At 34.7% G+C, this 16,543-nt stretch overlaps 1 pseudogene; it reads left to right on the forward strand.

Moving 5' to 3' along the window:
• The first annotated feature begins 204 nt into the window (after positions 1-204).
• LOC100918053 lies at positions 205-15,723 on the forward strand (annotated as a pseudogene).
• The last annotated feature ends 820 nt before the right edge of the window (positions 15,724-16,543 follow it).

The following is a 16,543-nucleotide window of genomic DNA, read 5'->3' on the forward strand; positions in this document are numbered from 1 at the left end:
AAGGCAAAGTGCCATTTCCATTCTGCATCATTGAGCTCTGGTACTTCTTTGTTTTTTGAAAGCAGAAAAAATGTAATCTGTGGAAGTAAGACATAGAAATATTTCAAATTTCAAAATGCATGTTTTATAAGTCTTAAATAGTCTTAATCAAGATCATCTCTATTCCCTGTGTAGGCTTTCAGATAAACTTCTGTGACAAATTGACCTTTCAAATCTAAAGCACAATTTACCTTGAATTCTTCAGGAATCCACAGAGAGATTGAGAATGCTCAACATTGAATCATCAGGAAAAATGAAAATCTAAATAAAAAAGGAAAAATGACCCATATGGGCAAAAATTGTTGAAGCAGCTCCCTTTGTAATGGCAAGGAACTAGAAATTGAATAGATGTCCATAAGTTGGGGAACGGCTGAATGTTATGATTTATGAAGGTAATGAAATATTATTCTAAAAGAAATTATGAGTAGGCTTGTGTCAGAAAAAGCTGGAAAGGCTTACATGAATTGATGCTGAGTAAAGTGAGAAGAACCATGAAAATATTGTAAATAGTAACATGAAGTTTATGTGATGATGAAGGGTGATGAACTTGACTCTTCTCAACAATTCATGATTCAAGGCAATTCCAATAGACTCGGGACAGAAAATGTCAATCACATCCAGAGAGAGAACCATTGGATCAAAGTATAGTATTTTCACTTTTTTGTTTGCTTTCTATTTCATTTTTTTCCAGTTTGGTCTAATTTTTCTTGTATAACATGATAAATATGGAAATATGTTTAAAAAGATTGCACATATTTAAGGTATATTAGATTATTTGTTCTTTTGGGAAGGTAGCAGATAAAGGATAGTGGGAGAAAATTTAGAATACAAAAATTTTACAAAAATATATATTAAAACTATCTTTACATGTATTTAGACAAATAAAATATTATTGAAAAAAATGAAAATCTACTCTGAACATCATTAGAACTTTACCACAGAGGACTTGAAAGATCTTGGAGAAATTGTATGAGAGGAAAATGGTCCTGTCAACAAAGTGGTCCACAAATCAAGTTGGCAAATAATGGCAATTAAAAGCATTTAGTCTACAGTGAATGAGGAAGAGAAAAATGATCTTCTTATGGACTTGGATATAGAGATGTGAAATAGTGATTAGCCATATATTGTTCTGTTTTATGGAGCACTCTTCAGAAAGGGTGACTGTTGGATCTTCATGGAATTCATGTGTATTTTTCAGAAACTCTTTACAAATATTTATATATTGTATTAGAGAATGTTATTTCAGAAGAAATTTTAGACAAAAATCACTTTACTAACTTTGAAAGCACTAAATCACTCAAAAAACTTGAAAATAATTCACAAAGGCATCAAACCTTCTCATATTCTTCTATAAAATGTAAATATTAAAGTCTATGTCTTTAGCATTAGTGGATAACTTGCGGACTCCATTGCCAAAAATAGAAATGCTGGATGTAGGCCGGGGACCCTCAGACTTTTTAAATAGGGGGCCAGTTCACTGTCCCTCAGACTGTTGGAGGTTTGGATTATAGTAAAAACAAAAACTATGAACAAATTCCTATGCACGCTGCATATATCTTATTTTGAAGTGAAGAAACAAAGCAGGAGGACATATAATATTTAAAATGAAGTAAAGTTAAATCAACAAACTTACCAGTATTTCAATGGGGACTATGGGCCTGCTTTTGGCTAATGAGATGGTCAATGTTTGGTTCCATAGTTGTCCCTGCTAGTTGTAACAAGTGATGCAAGTGTGCATCCTTTAATCTTGATCTAGTTGGAGATTTCAAATGTTTCATTCTAGAAAAAGTCTGTTCGCATATATAAGTGCTGCCAAAGATGGTTACCATTTTGAGTGCATGGTTCCTGAGATGAGGATATGTCTCAGAGGGGAGAGATGCATAGAAATTATGAAGACTGCTTGACTTGAATGCGTGTTTCAGAGTCACAATTCTGCTTTTCAGCCAGTTCCATTTGGTAAATTGTATCCACATTTTCAATGTCAATAGAAAATGGGTTACAGAAAAGCTGTATGTCCTATTCATGGAGATGAAGCTCTTTAAATTTAAATTGGAACTCCTTTTGCAATGTTTCCAGTGAATCCACACATGTTTTGTTTAGGAATGCAGTCAACGCTTTTTCCCCTAACAGATTTTGAGTTATGGGGAGATAGAAGAAGTTTTCCTCCTTCATTTGTTTGATGAGGAGGCCTAATTTTACTTCAAATGCTTTGACATATGATTGCATATCACAGATGAGCTTCCCTTTCCTTGAAGTTGCATATTGAAATTGTTGAGTAGCTCTGTTACATCTGTCAGAAAGGCAAGGTGCCATTTCCATTCTGCATAATTGAGCTCTGGTACTTCTTTGTTTTTTGAAAGCAGAGAAAATGTAATCTGTGGAAGTAAGACATAGAAATATTTCAAAACTCTCCCTCGACTCAGTCAATGGACGTCTGTGTGATATAGAACACAGAACAACACAGCACTTGTTGGTGGATGAGGCAGTGCATGGCTATTGGATGAGAATGGTTATGTTTGTCCATCTCTTGGTTAATGCGAGCAATTACTCCTTTCTTAGACTCCACCATGGTAGAAGCACCATCAGTTGTCATGCTGGCTAGATTAGCCCAGTCCAGCTCCAAACCATTAATAGTTTGGCAAACCTTTTCATAGATATCCTCTCCTGTAGTTGTTCCTTTGATGCTTTACAGTGTAGCAAGCTCTTCTATGACTTCAAAATAATCATTCATCCCATGAATAAAAATTAGAAGTTGTGCAGAATTACGAACATCATTGCTTTCGTCAAGTGTCAAGGAAAAACATGAAATGTTTTATGGAGTTTGCAAATGCTGATGCAGATTGTCTCCCATTTCTTCAATCCTCCATGTAATTGTAGGTCCTGAAAGACTCACTGTACTAAATAAATTGGCCTTTTCTGGACACGTCTCTTTGGCAACAGAAAGAAGGTATTCTTTAACAAATTCTCCCTCCACAAATGGTCTACTAGTGTGTGTCATTAGCTTGGCAACTTGAAAACTTGCTTACACTGATGAAATATTTAGCAGCTTCTGCTTCACAAAAGTAATTTGCTGACTTGTCAATGTATTTTTCAGTTTTAATATTTTCTTTCCTCAATTCTCCAACCAAACACTCATATTTATTTTTATGTTGAGTTTCATAGTGTCGACGCAAATTATATTCTTTGAACACAGACACTATATTCTGGCATATCAGACATACAGCTCTTTCCTTGTACTGCATGAAAAAGTAATCATAAGTCCACTGTTCTTTGAATATCCTACACTCGGAGTCAATTTTTCTTTTTCTTGACATCATTATTTCTTAGGGATTCCAAATTGCTATTAGTAAAATACATACATATATATATATATATATATATATATATATATATATGTATATATATATATATATATATATATACATATATATATATATATACACAGCACTACAAAAACAATATACCAGCAATAACTTTGCCTATACAGAGACATACAGACTGGAATGCCCAACTTCATCCAAGCTGCCTCTGTGTTGTGATGCCTCCGTTTCCTGCACTCTCTCTTCCGCTCTTCACGCTCCCACGTCTGACATTCCCTGCTGCAGTGAATTCCCCCTGCAGCTGCTATAACATGCGTAGCATGCACTGTACATCCCCTGCACCTGTCTGTTGTGGTGGCTGCCATTACTGTACAAGGCTGTGGGCCATCAGTTCTTTGTCTTCTGCATCTCTCTCCCTTCCGCACACCTCACACCCCAGCCTGGGAACTCACCTCACCTCAGTATTGCCTCACACTCTGTCTCCTCCGCCTCAACCCAGTGCCGGAAGTGTGCGTTCCTAAGGCGAGGTTAGATCGAAAGTCACTTCTGGTCTGATTTTGTCATAAGCCAGCGGGCCACATAAACATCCTCAGCAGGCCGCATCTGGCCAACACGGGCAGTAGTTTGAGGACCCCTGGTGTAGACCATAGATGGCACCTGAAAGAATAGAACAAATACATGAATACAAAGATATAATGTCTTTTCTGTGTTAGGAAGTGGAAGATCTTACTGTATGAGATGGTTGAAGGTGATTCCCTTAACAAAAGTGAAACAGTGTATTTCCTTAATTGACATAAGGCCTAAAAGAAGACATCCTTCATTTCATAGCTGAATAATTACAAAAAAAGGGAATTATCCCCAAACTTCATATATATATATATATATATATATATATATATATATATATGTATATATATATATATATATATACACATATATATATATATGTATATATATATATACATATATATATATATATATACATATATATATATATTATTTAATAGCCTTTTATTTACAGGTTATATGCATGGGTAACTTTACAGCATTAACAATTGCCAAACCTCTTGTTCCAATTTTTCACCTCTTACCCCCCATCCCCTCCCTAGATGGCTGGATGAGCAGTAGATGGTAAATATATTAAAATATAAATTAGATACACAATAAGTATACATGACCAAAACGTTATTTTGCTGTACAAAAAGAATCAGACTCTGAAATATTGTACAATTAGCTTGTGAAGGAAATAAAAAATGCAGGTGGGCATAAATATAGGGATTGGGAATTCAATGTAATGGTTTTTAGTCATCTCCCAGAGTTCTTTCTCTGGGTGTAGCTGGTTCAGTTCATTACTGCTCCATTGGAAATGATTTGGATGATCTCGCTTCTGAGGATGGCCAGGTCCATCAGAACTGGTCATCATGTAGTATTGTTGTTGAGGTATATAATGATCTCCTGGTCCTGCTCATTTCACTCAGCATCAATTCGTGTAAGTCTCTCCAGGCCTTTCTGAAATCATCCTGTTGGTCATTTCTTACAGAAGAGTAATATTCCATAATATTCATATACCACAATTTATTCAGCCATTCTCCAACTGAAGGACATCCATTCAGTTTCCAGTTTTAGCCACCACTACAAAAGGGCTGCCACAAACATTCGTGCACATACAGGTCTCTTTCCCTTCGTTATAATCTCTTTGGGATATAAGCCCAGTAGTAACATTGCTGGATCAAAGGGTATGCACACTTTGATAACTTTTTGAGCATAGTTCCAAACTATTCTCCAAAATGGTTGGATTCCAACAGTCAGAGTTACAAAGAGAAATTCCATTTAAAGTAACTACTGATAATATAAAATATTTAGGAATCTATCTGCCAAGGGAAAATCAGAAACTTTATGAGCAAAATTACAGACCACTTTTCACACAAATTAAGTCTGATCTAACCAATTGAAAATATTAAATGCTCTTGGATAGGGCGAGCAAATATAATAAAGATGACAATATTACCTAAACTAATCTATTTATTTAGCGCTATACCAATCAGACTCCCAAAAACTATTTTAATGACCTAGAAAAATAACAACAAAATTCATATGGAAAACAAAAGGTCAAGAATTTCAAGGAATTAATGAAAAAAATCAAATGAAGGTGGCTTAGCTGTACCAGATCTAAAATTATATTATAGAGCAGCAGTTACCAAAACTATTTGGTATTGGCTAAGGAATAGATTAGCTGATCAGTGGAATAGATTAGGTTCAAGGGATAAAACAGTCAACAAATATAGCAACCTAGTCTTTGACAAACCCAAAGACCCCAGCTTTTGGGATAAGAACTTACTCTTTGATAAAAATTGCTGGGAAAATTGGAAACTAATATGGCAGAAACTAGGCATTGATCCATACTTAACACCATACACCAAGATAAGGTCAAAATGGGTTCATGACCTAGGCATAAAGAATGAAATTATTAATAAATTAGAGGAACACAGGATAGTTTACCTCTCAGACCTGTGGAAGGGGAAGGTCTTTATGACCAAAGCAGAACTAGAGATCATTACTGATCACAAAATAGATAATTTCGATTATACCAAAACTGAAAAGTTTTTGTACAAACAAAACTAATGCAGACAAGATTAGAAGGGAAGCAATAAACTGGGAAAATATTTTTACAGTCAAAGGTTCTGATAAAGGCCTCATTTCCAAAATATATAGAGAATTAACTCTAATTTATAAAAAATCGGGGGCGGAGCCAAGATGGCGGAGAAGACACACGTGACTTTCTAAGCTCTTCTCTTACCCTCTTTATCAATATTATATCGAGCCTCAAAAATAGTCTTGACTGCTACAATTCGTAAAGATAAGAAGTAGAACAACTCACCGGCCAAAGAAAATCTGCAGTCTCGCCAAAAAGGTTCGTTCTGGGGCCAGGGGGGAGATCGGCGCAGACGGGAGAGAGAAATTAGGTTCTGAGGAGAGTCTCAAACCGAGGGTGAAGGCACAGATCTCAGCACAAGCCCGCAGCCCCAACCCACAGTACGTGGCTTTTCCTTGGGGCAGTTGTGATCCCGCACGGCAGGAGGACTCAGCCCGGGTTAGCCTCCAATCTGTGCAGTGGGAAGCTCGGCTTGGGGCCATAGAGCTTTCCAGGGCCGATTTGCATTGGGCAGAGACACTGGGGCAGAGTTCCGGGCGGTCTGCGGTCTGCGGTCTGCAGTCAGCTGCTAATACTCACAGTCCCACAAGAGGATCCGGCCTGGGGCAGTGACACTTTCACCCCTTAGTCTCTAGCCTAGGGCAATCGCTAACCCACTCAGCCCTACCAAGCAGTTTGATAGCTCGGCCAGTGCTGAATCCACTTCCTGTTGGGGAAGGGAAAACTCTCACTCAGAGCACTCCCATACCTCGGAGCCGGAAATCGGTTTACATCTCCGCTCTGCAGAGGAAGCTGGTAACCCCCTTGCCTAAGAGACCTACCCTAAAGGCTTTAAAACATGAATAAAAAGATGAAAAGAATGATCGACAGCTTCTATGCAGAAAAAGAGCAGGTCAGCAAACCTGAAGAGACCTCAAACAGCAAAAATGCATCAAACTGTCCTCCTTTACATGATGCTCTCATAGAAGAGACCATTAAAAGTCTCAAAGAGAGTTAGAAGATAAATGGGAAAGGAAAGAGAAGCCTTACAAAGAGCAACAACTTCCTGAAATACGAATTTGAAAAGTTAAAAAATTCCCAGGAAGTGCAGGGAAACAAAATTGGTGAATTGGAAAAAATAAAAAAATCTCAGGAAAGTAAGAATTGTGAATTGGAAAAAATAAAGAATTCACTAGAAAGTAGGATTTGTGAATTGGAAAAGACAAAGAACACGCAAGAAAGTAGGATCTGTGAATTGGAAAAGAAAATAATTCACTAAAAAAAAAAAAAAAATTAGTGAAATGGAAAAAAATCTACAGACCAAAACAATACATTCAAAACTCAATTGGACATATACAGAAAGAAGTAAAAAGCTAATGAAGAAAATAATTCTTTAAAAATTACAACTGAACAAATAGAAACTAATGATTCATTGAGACAGCAAGAATCAGTCAAGCAAAACAAAAAAATGATAAACTGGAAAAACCATGAATTATCTACTTGCAAAACGACAGACTTGGAAAATAGATCTAGGAGAGATAATCTGAGGATTATTGGACTTTCTGAATACTATGATGAAAAAAAAGACCTAGATGACTATTTTACAAGAAATCATCAAAGAGAACTGCCCAGATGTAATAGAATCAGACAGTAAAATAGGATTGAAAGAATTCATCGAACACCTTCTGAAAGAAACCCTAAAATAAAAACCCCAAGGAATATTGTGGCAAAATTTCAAAACTATCAGATTAAGGAAAAAAAATTTACAAGCAGCCAAAAAAAAAACATTTAAATACCAAGATGCCACAATAAGGTTCACCCAAGATCTGGCTGCCTCTACCTTAAAGGAAAGAAGGGCCTGGAATATGATATTCCGAAAGGCACAAGAACTTGAGATGCAGCCAAGAATAACACCAGCTAAGCTGAGCATTTTCCTCCAGGGAAGAAGATTGACATTTAATGAAACAAATGAATTCCATTTGTTTCTGAAGAAAAAACCAGAACTAAACAAAAAATTTGATCTCCAAGCATAGAACTCAAGAGATGCAGAAAAGGAAAAAATAACTCTTGAGAATTGTATTTCTGTTGTGGATATACAAAAAAAAAATACATGTAAAATTTGATTGTACTGATATAACATAAAAAAGGGAAGTAGATATGGAAAAGGGATGATGGCAGAATAAGGTGGGAAGGAGGGATAAAAGAGGGAACCACATCCACAAAGAGGCTAAGGAAACTTATCATCTGAGGGAATTTAGAGAGGAGGAACATTGTGTGAATCTTACTCTCATCAGAGTTAGCTCAAAGAAAAAATAATTGACATTTGTTTTAGAGAAAATTCTCTCGCCTCATTAAAAACGGGGAAGGAAAAGGGAAAAGAAAGAGTAATAAGGAAGGAAGGAGGGAAAGACTCCAAAGGGGAGGAGGGATTATAAATTGGATAAGTATCGACTGATACAAGAGGGAATATAAAGTTTAAAAGGGAAAGAGGGTTGGGGAGGCAAGAATAAGTAAAGCACAATCTGGGGTTATTAGGATGGCAGGAATACAGATTTAGTAATTCTAACCGTAAATGTGAATGGATGAACTCCCCATAAAGAAGAGCAATAGCAGACTGGATCAAAAGTCAGAACCCTACAATATGTTTTTACAAAAACACATTTAAAGCAGGGATAAATATAGAGTAAAGGTAAAAGGCTGAGCAAAATCTATTATGCTTCAGGTGAAGTCAAAAAGAGGGTAGCCATCCTTATCTCAGATCAACAAAAGTCAAAAATTGATCTAATTAAAAGAGATAAGAAGGAAACTACATCCTGCTAAAAGTGGAGCATAAAAACGAAGCAATATCAAATTAAACATATATGCACCAAGTGGTATGGCACTTAGCTTCCTAAAGGAAGTTAAGAGAGTTGCAAGAAGAAATAGACAACAAAACTGTAATAGTAGGAGATCTCAACCTTGCACTTTCAGAATTAGACAAATCAAACCACAAAACAAATAAGAAAGAAATTAAGAAGAAATAGAATATTAGAAAAAATTAGGTATGTTGGATCTTTGGAGAAAATTGAATGGAGATAGAAGGGAATATACTTTCTTCTCAGCAGTTCATGGAACCTATTCAAAAATTGACCATATATTAGGACATAAAGACCTCAAAATTAAATGCAAGAAAGCAGAAATAGTAAATGCTTTCTTTTCAGATCAGGATGCAATAAAAACTACATTCAACAAAAAGTTAGGGGGAAATAGACCAAAAGGAATTGGAAACTAAACAATCTCATCTTAAAAGAATGATTGTGGAAGCAGCTAAATTATACATACAATTAATAATTCACCAAGATAATGACAATGATGAGACATCATACCCAAAATTTGTGGATGCAGCCAAAGCCGTAATAAGAGGAATTTTATATCCCAGAGGCTTACTTGAATAAAACAGAGAAAGAAAAGATTAATGAATTGTTGCAACTAAAAAAAAACTAAAAAAGACCAAATTAAAACCCCAATCAAATACTAAATTGGAAATTCTAAAATTAAAAAGGAGAAATTAAAAATATTGAAAGTAAAAAAACTATTGAACTAATTAATAAATCTAAAGATTTGTCTCCTATGAAAAGTACCAATAAAATAGATAAGCCTTTGCTAAATCTGATCTCGAAAAGGAGGGAGGAAATGAAATTAGTAGTCTTAAAAATGAAAAGGGAGAACTTTCCACCAATGAAGAGGAAATTAGAGAAATAATATAGAGTTATTTTGTCTCAACTTTATGCCAATAAATTCTGATAATCTAAGTGAAATGAAACACTCCAAAATACAGACTTCCCAGACTAACAGAGGAGGAAGTAAATTGCTTGAATAGTCCCATTTGAAAAAGAAATAGAACAGGCAATTAAACAAATCCCTAAGAAAAAATCCCCAGGACCAGATGGATTTACATGTGAATTTTACCAAACATTTAAAGAACAATTGGCCCCAATGCTATAACAATTATTTGATAAAATAGGGAATGAAGGAGTCCTACCAAATTCCTTCTATGACACAGACATTGTACTGATACCTAAACCAGGTAGGCTGAAAACTTCAACAACAATACTAGATGATGACCAGTCCTGATGGATCAGGCCATCCTCAGCAACGAGATCAACCAAATCATTTCTAATGGAGCAGTAATGAACTGAACTACTATACCCAGAAAAAGAACTCTGGAGATGACTAAAACCATTACATTGAATTCCCAGTCCCTATATTTATGCACACCTAGCATCTTTGATTTCCTTCACAAGCTAATTGTACAATAATTCCAGAGTCTGATCTTTTGTACAGCAAAATAATGTTTTGTCATGTATACTTATTGTGTATCTAAGTTATATTTTAATATATTTAACATCTACTATCATCCTGCACATTTAGGGAGGGGTGGGGGGTAAGAGGTGAAAAATTGGAACAAGAGGTTTGGCAATTGTTAATGCTGTAAAGTTACCCATGTATATATCCTGTAAATTAAAGGCTATTAAATAAAAAAAAAAAAAATAATAAAAGATAATTATAGACCAATCTCCCTAATGAATATTGATGCTAAAATCTTAAATAAGATATTAGCAAAAAGACTACAGAAAATCATCTCCAAGATAATACACTATGATCAAGTAGGATTTATACCAGAAATGCATGGCTGGTTCAATATTAGGAAACTATCAATACATTGGCCATGTTAATAACCAAATTAACAAAACCATATGATCATCTCAATAGATGCAGAAAATGCATTTGATAAAATCCAACATCCATTCCTATTAAAAAACACTTGAGAGTATAGGAATAAATGGACTTTTCCTTAAAATAATCAGAAGCATCTATTTTAAAACCATCAGTAAACATCATATGTAATGGAGACAAACTGCAAACCATTCCCCAATAAGATCTGGAGGAAACAAGGTTGCCCACTATCACCTTTTACTATTTAATATTGTATTAGAAACGCTAGCTATAGCAATAAGAGCTGAGAAAGAGATTAAAGGAATAAGAATAGGCAATGAGGAAGCCAAATTATCACTCTTGCCGATGACATGATGGTATACTTAGAGAACCCCAGAGATTCTGCTAAAAGTTATTAGAAATAATCCACAACTTTAGCAAAGTTGCTGGTTATAAAATAAACCCACATAAGTCATCAGCATTCTATATATCACTAACAAAATCCAACAGTCAGAGTTACAAAGAGAAATTCCATTTAAAGTAACTACTGATAATATAAAATATTTAGGAATCTATCTGCCAAGGGAAAATCGGAAACTTCATGAGCAAAATTACAGACCACTTTCACACAAATTAAGTCTGATCTAACCAATTGAAAAATATTAAATGCTCTTGATAGGGCGAGCAAATATAATAAAGATGACAATATTACCTAAACTAATCTATTTATTTAGCGCTATACCAATCGAGACTTCCCAAAAACTATTTTAATGACCTAGAAAAATAAACAAAGTTCATATGGAAAACAAAAGGTCAAGAATTTCAATGGAATTAATGAAAAAAAAATCAAAGGAAGGTGGCTTAGCTGAGCCAGATCTAAAATTATATTATAGAGCAGAGTTACCAAACTATTTGGTATTGGCTAGGAATAGATTAAGTTGATCAGTGGAATAGATTAGGTTCATGGATAAAACAGTCAACAAATATAGCAACCTAGTTCCTTTGACAAACCCAAAGATCCCAGCTTTGGGATAAGAATCTACTGTTTGATAAAAATTGCTGGGAAAATTGGAAACTAATATGGCAGAAATTAGGCATTGATCCATACTTAAAGCTGTACACCAAGATAAGGTCCAAAATGGGTTCATGACCTAGGCATTAGAGAATGAAATTATTAAAAATTAGTGGAACACAGGATAGTTTACTCTCAGACCTGTGGAAGGGAAGGTCTTTATGACCAAAGCAGAACTAGAGATCATTACTGATTCACAAAATAGAAAATTTCTGATTTATTACAAACTGAAAAAGTCTTTGACAAACAAAACTAATGCAAGACAAGATTAGAAGTGGCAAGCAATAAACTGGGAAAAATATGTTTACAGTCAAAGGTTCTGATAAAGGCCTCATCTCCAAAATATATAGAGAATTAACTCTAATTATAATAAAATCAAGCCATTCTCCAATTGAAAATGGTCAAAGAATATGAACAGACAATTTCAGATGAAGAAATTGAAACTATTTCTAGTCATATGGAAAGATGCTCCAAGTCATTATTAATCAGAGAAATGCAAAATTAAGACAACTCTAAGATACCACTTCAGACCTGTCAGATTGGCTAAGATGACAGGAAAAATATAATGATGATTGTTGAGGATGCGGAAAACTGGGACATTGATGCATTGTTGGTGGAGTTGTGAATCGAATCCAACCATTTGGAGAGTAGTTTGAACCATGGCTCAAAAAGTTATCAAACTGTGTATTCCTTTAGATCCAGCAGTGTTAATACCGAGTATTATATCCCAAAGAGATTGATAAAGAAGGGAAAGGGACTTGTATGTGAACGAATCGTTTGTGCACCCCTTTGTTAGTGGTTAAAACTGAAACTGAATGGATTCACATCAGTTGGAGAATGAGTTGAACAAATGTGGTATATGAAAATTATGGAATATTACTGTTCTGTAAGAAATGACCAACAGGATGATTTCAGAAAGGCCTGAGAGACTTACACGAACTGATGCTGAGTGAAATGAGCAGGACCAGAAGATCATTATATACTTCAACAATAATACTATATGATGACCAGTTCTTTTCATATTTTCTTATTATATTTTTGTTAATTTACTAGCCTTTATTTACATGAGATAATAACATGGGTAACTTTACAGCATTAATAATTGCCAAACCTCTGTTCCATTTTATCACACATTCTTATCTCCCCACCTCTCACAGATACGATGACCAGTCAGATTTAAAACATTAAAATATAACTTGATACTATAATTTATAGTATTCTATGACATTAACATTATTTTCAGTCGTACAAAAGAGATCAGGCACTGAAGTTATTACAATTAGCTTGTATGAAGTGTAACATTAAAATGCATTGTGCATAAATATAGGCTATTGGGAAATTTAATTAAATGGTTTTTAGTGAATCCCCAATTTTTCTAAGCACAATAGTTCAGTTTCATGCTCACATTACATCATTATTTTCTGGTCTTCAGCCATGCTGAGGATGGCCTGATCTCATCAGAATCTGTCTAATCTCATTTTTGTTGAAGTATAATGATCTCCTGGACTCCTGTTCATATTTCACTCAGCATCAGTCTGTCAATTTGTTCCTCCAGGCTTTCTGACAATATCCTGTTGGTCATTTTCTACAGAACAGTAACTATTCATAATTTTCAGTATACCACAATTCTATTCAGCCATTTGTTCTACTTGATGGACACCATTCAGTTTCCAGTTTCTAGCCATCTACAAAGAGGCTGCCACAAACATTCGTGCACATACAGCTTCTCTTATAATCTTTTGGTATATAACCCAGTAGTAATCACTGTTTTATCCGTGTATCAACAGCTTTGAAACTTTTGATATTAGTTCCAAATTACTTTCCAAAATGGTTGGATCTAATCACAACCACAACCTAAAAAATGCAAGAGTCAGTTTTCCTCGATCCTCCAACAATCATCATTGATTTTCCTGACAGATATGATGACTTCAGTTCATGATGGATCAGCTATCTCAGCAAAAGATCAACCAAATCATTTCTAATGGAGAGTAGCTGAATGACAACTGTAGTATGCACAGAATAGAACCTTGGTAGATGACTGAAACATAAATGTTATGTGAATTCAGTGAATCCTATCATTGATGCACACTCTATTTTGATTTCTGTCACAGCTAATTGAGAATATTACTCAGAGTTGATTCTTTTACAGCAAAATAACGTCTTTGTCGAGGTAAACATAAATTATAGGTATCATAATTTATACTTTTAATATATTGTACATCATGTGATCACCCATTCTAGGAGGGTGGGCGTAAGAGGTAAAACATTGAATGAAGAGGTTTGGCACTGGTAATGCTGTAAAGTTACCCATGTATTAATATCCTGTAAATATACATGGTTATTGAAATTAAACAGATGATTCAAATAAAGAACTTTCAAACGATCAATAAAAATAAAAATAAAAATTTCAAGATCATTTTTCCATTGAAAATGACAAGGATATGAACAGGACAATTCTCAGATAACGAAATTGAAACTATTTCTAGTCATATTAACTGAAGAGCTCGCTCCAAGTATTACTCTAATCTAGAGAATGCAATTAAGAACCTAGATCTATATTATCACACACTGCATTGTATTGGCTACAGATGAATTAGGAAAAATAATGATGATTTGTTGAGGATGGAAAACTGGGACATTGATGCATTAGTTGTGTGAGTTTGTGAATGAATTATACTATTCTGAGAGTACTTTAGGAACTAGATCAAAAATTACAAACTTGGCATACTTTTGATCCAGCAGTGTTACTACTGGATTTATATCCCAAAGAGATTATAAAGAAGCAAGTGGACCAGTATATGCACGAATGTTTCAGTAGGTCGCCCTTTCAGTGGCTAGAAACTGAAATCTGAATGGATGTCCATCAGTTGGTAGAATGGCTGAATAAATTGTGGTATATGAATCATTATGGAATATTACTTTGTTCTGTAAGAAATGAATCCAACAGGATGATTTCAGAAAGGCCTGAGAGACTTTATAATGCGAACTGATGCTGAGTGAAATGAGTTAGGACCAGATCATTTATACTTCAACACTTAACTACTATATGATGACCAGTTCTGATGGACCAGGCCAATCCTCAGCAACGAGATCATCCAAATCATTTCCAATGTAGCAGTAATTAACTGAACTAGCCACAGCCCGAAAAAGAACTCTGGAGATGATTTAAAACCATTATCATTGAATCTCTCAATCCCTATATTTATGCACATATGATTTTTATTTCTTCAAAAACTAATTGTACAATATTTCAGAGTCTGATTCTTTTGTACAGCAAAATAACGTTTTGTCATGTATACTGTATTGTGTATTTAATTTATATTTTAATGTATTTAACATGTACTGGTCATCCTGCCATCTAGGGGAGGGGTGGCGGGGTAAGAGGTGAAAAATTGGAGCAAGAGGTTTGGCAATTGTTAATGATGTAACGTTACCCATGCATATATCCTGTAAATAAAAGGCTATTAAATTTTTAAAAAAATGGTTGGATTCATTCACAACTCCACCAACAATGCATCAATGTCCCAGTTTTCCCACATCCCCTCCAACAATCATCATTATTTTTTTCTGTCATTCTAGCCAATCTGACAGGTGTGTAGTGGTATCTTAGAGTTGTCTTAATTTGCATTTCTCTGATTAATAATGACTTGGAGCATCTTTTCATATGACTAGAAATAGTTTCAATTTCTTTTTCTGAGAATTGTCTGTTCATATCCTTTGACCATTTTTCAATTGGAGAATGGCTTGGTTTTTTATAAATTAGAGTTAATTCTCTATATATTTTTATCCCTAAACTTCTTTAACTTTGTCTATTTGTGCTTACAAATGATGAATCCAAAAGGCCAAAGTGTAAATAATTTCTTAAAAATCCATTTATTTTGATGTATAAAGAGCACACATTGGAAGTTGTCTGGTATGTTTCTAAAATCCTGTATCAAAACTCTCACCTCTCTCATGTAAATTGATTGGTATTATTACTATATCAAATCTAGAAAAAAAGGACTGAGAGGAAATATGATGTAGAGAATGTTTATCCATCACAGTATTTCTACTGCTTACCTAGATACCACATGGAATATGATGGCTGTTCCTTTCCATCATGTCTGTATACTATTGTCACATAGAAAGTACATTCTTATAATAGCTGATTGATCACACAATGTTAGTGATGATCACAGAGACCTCATCTTGCCCTTTTGTAATGAGAATATTCATGTTATGTAGAAGTCAGTGTAATTGATCTATTGACAGTGATTGGATTACATTTTACATTCATTTCTGTATGCAGTAATTGGAGATATACCTACTAGAATGTTGTCTCAAATTCCCAAATGTCTTGAGGAGGAAACATAAATGTGGCAGGTACAAATGAAGAGGTGGAAGACTGAATAAAAAGTACCAAGATCAATGAGACACACACAGAGTTTTCTCAAGTTGAACTTGCAAAGAATACAAAGGGGAATTAACTTTTTTCACTGAGTACAATCGATTTGTGGATTGTATGTTCAATTATTTTATAGTCACATACATGGTTTACTGGGTCAGTGTGCTCAATTGAATTTCCTGTTCAAATGAAATATAATTAATTAATTCTTCATTTTTGGTCATTGTGTTTACTTCTCAGGGACATGAGAAGTGACAATGCTTCTGCTGCTTTTACTTTTTCTTCCATCTCTACTGAGGAAGTTTTCTTCTCTGTTGTCAACTTATTCCTGTTTCTTCTAATAGGGAAGAAAACTAGTCTGATAAGAATTAGTCTGACCACTCTTTTGTGTGGATGATCTT

Source organism: Sarcophilus harrisii, chromosome 5 (genome assembly GCF_902635505.1).
Source record: "Sarcophilus harrisii chromosome 5, mSarHar1.11, whole genome shotgun sequence".
Lineage (NCBI taxonomy): Eukaryota > Metazoa > Chordata > Mammalia > Dasyuromorphia > Dasyuridae > Sarcophilus > Sarcophilus harrisii.